Source organism: Mauremys mutica, chromosome 3, assembly GCF_020497125.1.
Source record: "Mauremys mutica isolate MM-2020 ecotype Southern chromosome 3, ASM2049712v1, whole genome shotgun sequence".
Taxonomy (NCBI): Eukaryota; Metazoa; Chordata; order Testudines; family Geoemydidae; genus Mauremys; species Mauremys mutica.
Genome location: NC_059074.1, coordinates 191,721,212 through 191,727,211, shown reverse-complemented (window position 1 = coordinate 191,727,211; position 6,000 = coordinate 191,721,212). Strand labels below are relative to the sequence as shown.

Here is a 6,000-nt window from a genome sequence, read left to right as displayed (position 1 = left end):
CCCCCTCATAACTAGCCTGATTTGTCGTCTGCCACATAGGAAGGGGTGGAGCCAGGGCTCTGCCTTCTCCCTATTTTTTCTGTCTCCCTTTGGGGTGCCACAGGGGACTAGGTCTGGAGAGAGCAACCTTTCATCTCCCTTGAATGTAAGGACCGGAATTCTGCTCAGCTCTTATGCGAGTCACACAAGGAAGAGAGGCTCCTTCTTGCACACCCTCATAAGGAGCAGGAACAATCTGGTCTTCAATTAACAATTCTCCCTTCTGCAGTGTTATTTGCTTGGTGAGTCATAGAGTTTCAGGCCAGAAGGGACGGCCAGATCATTTCTCAAATGCGGCCACGACAGCCTCCTGGGAGGTGATGGGGGTGGGGAAGCAAAGCATCGGCCCCTCCCTCTCCCTCTTTGTTGCTCCTGGATGCGCGGCCCTGCACTGCCTCTGGAGAGAGGTGGGGCACAACGCTGCAGGAGCAAGGTGAGTTCTTGAGTTGACCCCACCTTGGGGGAGGAGGGTTGGGCGGCAGGCTCCAGCGGTGGGACCTCAGGAACCTGGCCATGCGGCCTCAGGCTCAGATCATGGGGCAGCAGGTACGGACCCCCCCGGCTCTGGCCATGCGGCCCTGCCTTCAGCTACAGGGCTTCAGCCTCCGGCCCCTGGTTCCAGCTGCATGACAGCAAGTGCTGGCTCCAGTCATGGGCTGCGGCTGTGCAATGGCAGGCGCTGGCCACAGGCGCCGACCCCCCCAGCCCAGCCACACGGCAGTGGGCTCCAAGCACAGGGCTTTGGGTGCCAACCCCTGGCTCTGGCTGCAGGGCCGCAGGTGCTGACCCCGACCGCTGTTGGCCTCGGGCCCCCAGTTCTGGCCATGCGGTGGCGGGTGCTGACCCCAGTCTCCAGCCATGCAGCCCCAGCCCCTGGTGCTGATCCCCTGCCCCAGCTGCACAGCAGCAGGCGCCGACCCGCAGCTCTGTTCCCAGGCTCTGGCCATGTGGTGCCGACCCCTGGCCCTGGCCACGCAGCAGCGAGCGCTGGATCCAGCCACACAGCAGCGGATGCTGACTCCTGGGCTCCGGCGCCCAGCTCCGGCGCCCAGCTCCGGCGCCCAGCTCTGGCACCCAGCTCCGGGCTCTGGCCGTGTGGCGGCAGGCACTAGCCCTGGGTGCTGACCCACAGCTCTGGCAGCAGGCTCCGATCCCCTGCTTCAGCCACGCAGTTCCTATCCCCAGCTCTGGGTTCTCACTGCGGGCACTGAGCCCTGGCCCTGGCTGCATGGCAGCAGACGCCAGGCCCTGGCTCTGGCCACACAACAGTGGGGCTCATCACCCACCCCCATCATCCCTCGCCCCCACTGCCTCCCAAGCTCTGTATCCATCCTCCCCTCCCAGGACCCTGCTGCCTTCCTCGCCTCGCATCCATCCCTGCCATTGCCCCGGGCCCCCACTGCCTCACCAGCCCAGCATCCATCCCCCGCATTGTCCAAGGCCCCCCAGCTTCCTCTGGCCCCACATCCATCCCATCATTGCCTCTGGCCCCTGCTGCGTCCCCCTTTACACCCCCCGCAATCCAGGGCTTAATGGATCCCAGAGTTTGCTGAGATAAGTGATATTCACAAACATGCAAGTATCACTTTTCAGGGCAGACTTACTAGCTATCTGTGAAAAGTGATACTTGCATGTTTGTGAATATCACTTATCACTTTTCATTAGCCTCCCAGGTATCCAGGGCCGGCGCTTCCATTAGGCAACCCTAGGCGGTCACCTAGGGGCGCCAGGATTCGGGGGGCGGCATTTTGTGTGCTCCCCCCGGGGTGCACGGGAGCTTCCGGTTCCGTTCCCGTCACGCCGCCGAAGAAGGACCTTCTGCTAACATGCCGCGGAAAGCAGTGGCAGGCAATTGAGCAGCTCAATGACTGCTGCTGTCACCTGCGGCATTTCAGCAGAGGGTCCTTCTTCGGTGGCGTGATGGGAGTGGAACCGGAAGCTCCCGTGCGCCCCGTGGGGAGCGCACAAAATGCTGCCCCCCAAATTCTGCCTAGGGCGCCAGAAAGTCTGGCGCCGCTCCTGCAGGTATCTATTAAGTGTGATGTGATATTAACAAATATACAAATATCATTTTTCACAGGGGAAGCCCCAGGACACACTAAGCCCTGGATGGCTAGAGGGGGGCTGAAGGTGAAGGCAGCATTATTTTTGTTATTGAGTCTGCCCAAAAACCCTACAAATATACATTACAATGATTTGGATGTGAATCTGTGCATATTTAATTGTTTTTCTAAAATTAATTAAGTATTTTAGGAAAAATTTGTCAGTGCAGCCACCAGTGAGAGTTGGTGGCTGCACTCTGAGGCCACCAAAAATTTTGTTGTGAGAACCCCGATCTACCCTGACCTGCTGTATATCGCAGGCAACCAACACCACCCAGCACCAGCACACTAACCTCAACAACCAGAATTAGACCCAAATGTTACGGCCTTGTGGTGGGGCAACACCTCCCCAGTGCAGTGCCTCCTGCTGGTTGTCTAAGGAATTAGCTCTTTTCCAGCTCCAGAGCACTCTCTGCCGGCTAATATCTCACCTGCCACTGGCCCCTGTGTCCTTCCCAGACCCCGTGCCCTTTGTCCAGGGGTTCTGCCCTCTGCAGTACCGCCTCACTCTGGGTCTCCTTCCCAGGGGAACCCCCTATCCCCACCTTGCCTCAGTCTCTATTTAGCCCCCACTCACTGGAGCAGACAGCAGTCTGTTAACCACTCATCATTGGCAAGCGGGGGGTTGGACCAGTTGCCTCTGCCTATTCCTGGGCCACCCCTCTGCATCCTTAGTACCCTTGTGGGCCCTTAACTCAGCCTGAAGCCTGGGACCTAGCTAGACTGGAGCTCCCCAGCTCCCTCTACCCTTCCCCAGCACTGCTCCATCCTAGGTACCCTCCTCAGCTTCTCAGGCAGCCAGGTCCTTCTCTCTCTGAGAAGCTAAAGAAAGTATCTTTCTTCTGGCCCACAGCCCTCTTGTAAGGACTGGGGGTGATGCTGCACTCCCTGACTTGAAGTGGTTTCCATTATATGCAGGGTTTACAGTTTGGTCTCAGCACCCCCACTATCAAATTGTTACAGTGCCCCAGTACCCAGACAGACTTAGCATGTACCCTGCACCCTGTGCTGGAGAGGAAGGCGACCCTCCAACCCCAACAAGATCCCTTCCACTATTGCCTGGGGGAATATTCCTTCCCATCTCCAAGCATGGTGGGGAGAAATCTAAACACTGACTCGGAAAGAGAACTCCTGGGTGCTGTAGTGATGTGTTTGATGTTGGTTTGTGACACTCTGCAGTAGTTAAATGGGAGAAGATTGTTTCAAGGAGCCCAGTGAATTTGAAACCCATCAATTTCACTTTCACCACAAAAGTAGCTCAGCAGCTCTGAGGGGCTTGTTTTGCAATGGATTTGTGTTACAAGCATCCATCCCCCAATAACTGAATATTAAATCGATCTGGACGTGGGTGTATCTCAGAAGATTGACGCAGGTTGTTCAAGCTTCATTGTCTTTGTAGGTCCCCAATTTCATTAGCAATGAGTGATGTGGCAGGCAGGGAGAGTTATAGGAAAGAGGGTGAATTGTGCAGTACGGTCCCAACCCTCCTCCACATGCCCCGCTCTCCCTGCTCTCTCTCACACGCACAAACAAGAGCTGCACATCGGATCTGACTTGACTGAACCCATCTTGCAGTTCCGTCTCTCTGTTGGGACCAATGCTGACTTTGTTTCATATATTATGTGTTTTATGTGCACTGATAGAAAGTGCCAAATCTCACAAGATTGGAAGGGGAGAAAATGGCCCAGCAGAGAGGGACTGGAGTTCTGTTCAGCCTACACTTGGCAAGCTGGTCAACTGACTGGTGAAGTAATGTCAGTTAACCACCTATTATGTGATCAAGTATTATCAAATATTCCAGCAAAAATGCCTTGACATTTTTGGTTACATCATGGTGCCGTCTGTTGGCAAGCCTATTAATATCTTGATCTCTCATTTTACTACATGCTTATACCACTTGTTGGGGAAAAGATGAACTAATTGAAAACTGAGCTCTTGATTGGCTGGAATCTTTTGAACCAAACATTGTCTGAATGTATATCGTTAGATATATACCAGGCCATCAATGTACATGGTGGTTTACAAAGTACATGAAACAAGTTGAAAGCTTACAATCTAAAATGACTAGACAAAAGAAATTAACTCAGAAGGGAGTGGGGAGGGAGAAGAGGATTCACAGTTATTAAACCCACAGCACAAAGAGCAAAGATGCACAGGCCTTAAGCTTCACAGTTATTAAACCCCCCCCCCCAGCACCTCCCCAACCCTCAACAAAGAAAACAACGTACGTTAAATGCCCGTGCAAATAAGCCTCCACTCTTTCATCTCTGAAAGTGAAGTTAATTCCATTTCTTTATCTTCTAATAAGAATTTTGCTACTCTGTCTGCTTCAGCATCAAAAACTCCTATTCCAGGAAAACCTTCAGATGTTCAGCAAATTGGTATTAAGAGGTTTTTAGCTAGAACACCTCGTGACTTGAAAAATAAACTTGACCGTGTGTTTGCTAGCAGTATTTATGCCAGCAGTATACCATTTCATATAGATGAAAACATTTATGCTAGAACTTTTTCATAAATTGCATCCAATTTACAAAATACCATGTAAATTAATGCTTTAAAATATTTTACCATTTTTGAAATTAGTTGACCAATGTTTGCGCAGTCAATCAACCAATTATTTTTCGGATGGTCAAATGCCCAGCCGCAGCTGAGCCCCATTTAACAAGTACAAGTGCAGGGGCTATGAACTCTTTTTTTTTTCCGGAGTAGAATTCCAGTCAGAACTTTCAGCGGCTTTCAGAATTCACATAACCCCATAAACAGGGCAGGAGGAAAAGCTAGTGGAGACTGCTGAAAACAGTGCTATCTCCAATCTGGACCTGCTGGAGAATTAGCGAGTCATGAGCAGTTAATTCCTTTCAGTGAAGCAGTGGTAGAACTTGGGGGGTCTGTTGGAGGCCTTCCTGCTTCAACATAATATCAGGATGCTCAAAAGGGGGCTATTAGAATCCTGCATAGCACCACCAGAGCTGCGGAGTGTTCACCAAAAGGAGGAGTTATACACATCCTTGGGAAATTTGGCCATTATGTGACATCTGTGAATTGTCACATTTGGTTACCCCAGACCTGTGAAGAAATTGACAAGAATGGCGCAAGAAATTAAAGCTGGAAATGAAAACACAGTGCTATCCTGCTGTTTAATGAATGATTTATTCTGTGCTTATCAGAATGCTTCCAAAGTGCCTTCATCTCATGTGTGTTATCAGTCATTAAGAAGGGTGCTTGTGCAATCCCAAAAAGCTATTAGTCCTAGTCATTGGAGTGAATTCAAGATACAGCATAGTCATCCAATTTTTCCTTTTTTTTAATAAAATAGTGCTTTTGGATTTTGAGTCTCTGTTTGAGGAAAACTCTTTCAATAGACTATTCAGCTATGTAAAGAGACTGAACATAGAAGGCCGGATCCTCAGCTGGTATAAATTGGCATAGCTTCATTGACTTCCATGAAGCTGCAGCAATTTACATCAGCTGAGCACCTGGTCTTTTCAGATTCCTTTTAATTAACTCTTTTCATACAGTAAAGCATGTAGCTCTCCTGAACTTTTCACTTTAAAATATTGTAAGCACTGGTAAAAATTCTGTTAGATTTTCAGTTGCAGAGACTCAGCAGCATCTGGTGATAGTAATTACCTGTGACATTGCCTGAAGGGGCATAAAAAACAAATGAAAGGCATTTTCTCCATGTTTCAATGGAATAGAAGCATCTAAGAGCAACTAACTAAATCCTTTCTCAATTTTCCAGGCTTGACATGGCACTAAGATTAAATGACATGCCTCCTCCTATCAGCTTATTTAACATAGCTGGAAATCATGCCCTTCTGCAACAAAGCAGGATAAGGCAGTGCAAAATAACAACAAA

General features: G+C 50.2%; 1 protein-coding gene across 1 annotated transcript in view; it reads left to right on the top strand.

The window, feature by feature from the left end:
• Nucleotides 1–262: 262 nt before the first annotated feature.
• BFSP1 (beaded filament structural protein 1) overlaps nucleotides 263–6,000 on the top strand; it is a 131,037-nt gene continuing 125,299 nt past the window's right edge. The window contains exon 1 of the mRNA XM_045008325.1: nucleotides 263–281. The gene's annotated coding sequence lies outside the window, so the exon portion shown is untranslated. The remainder of the gene's footprint in view (nucleotides 282–6,000) is intronic.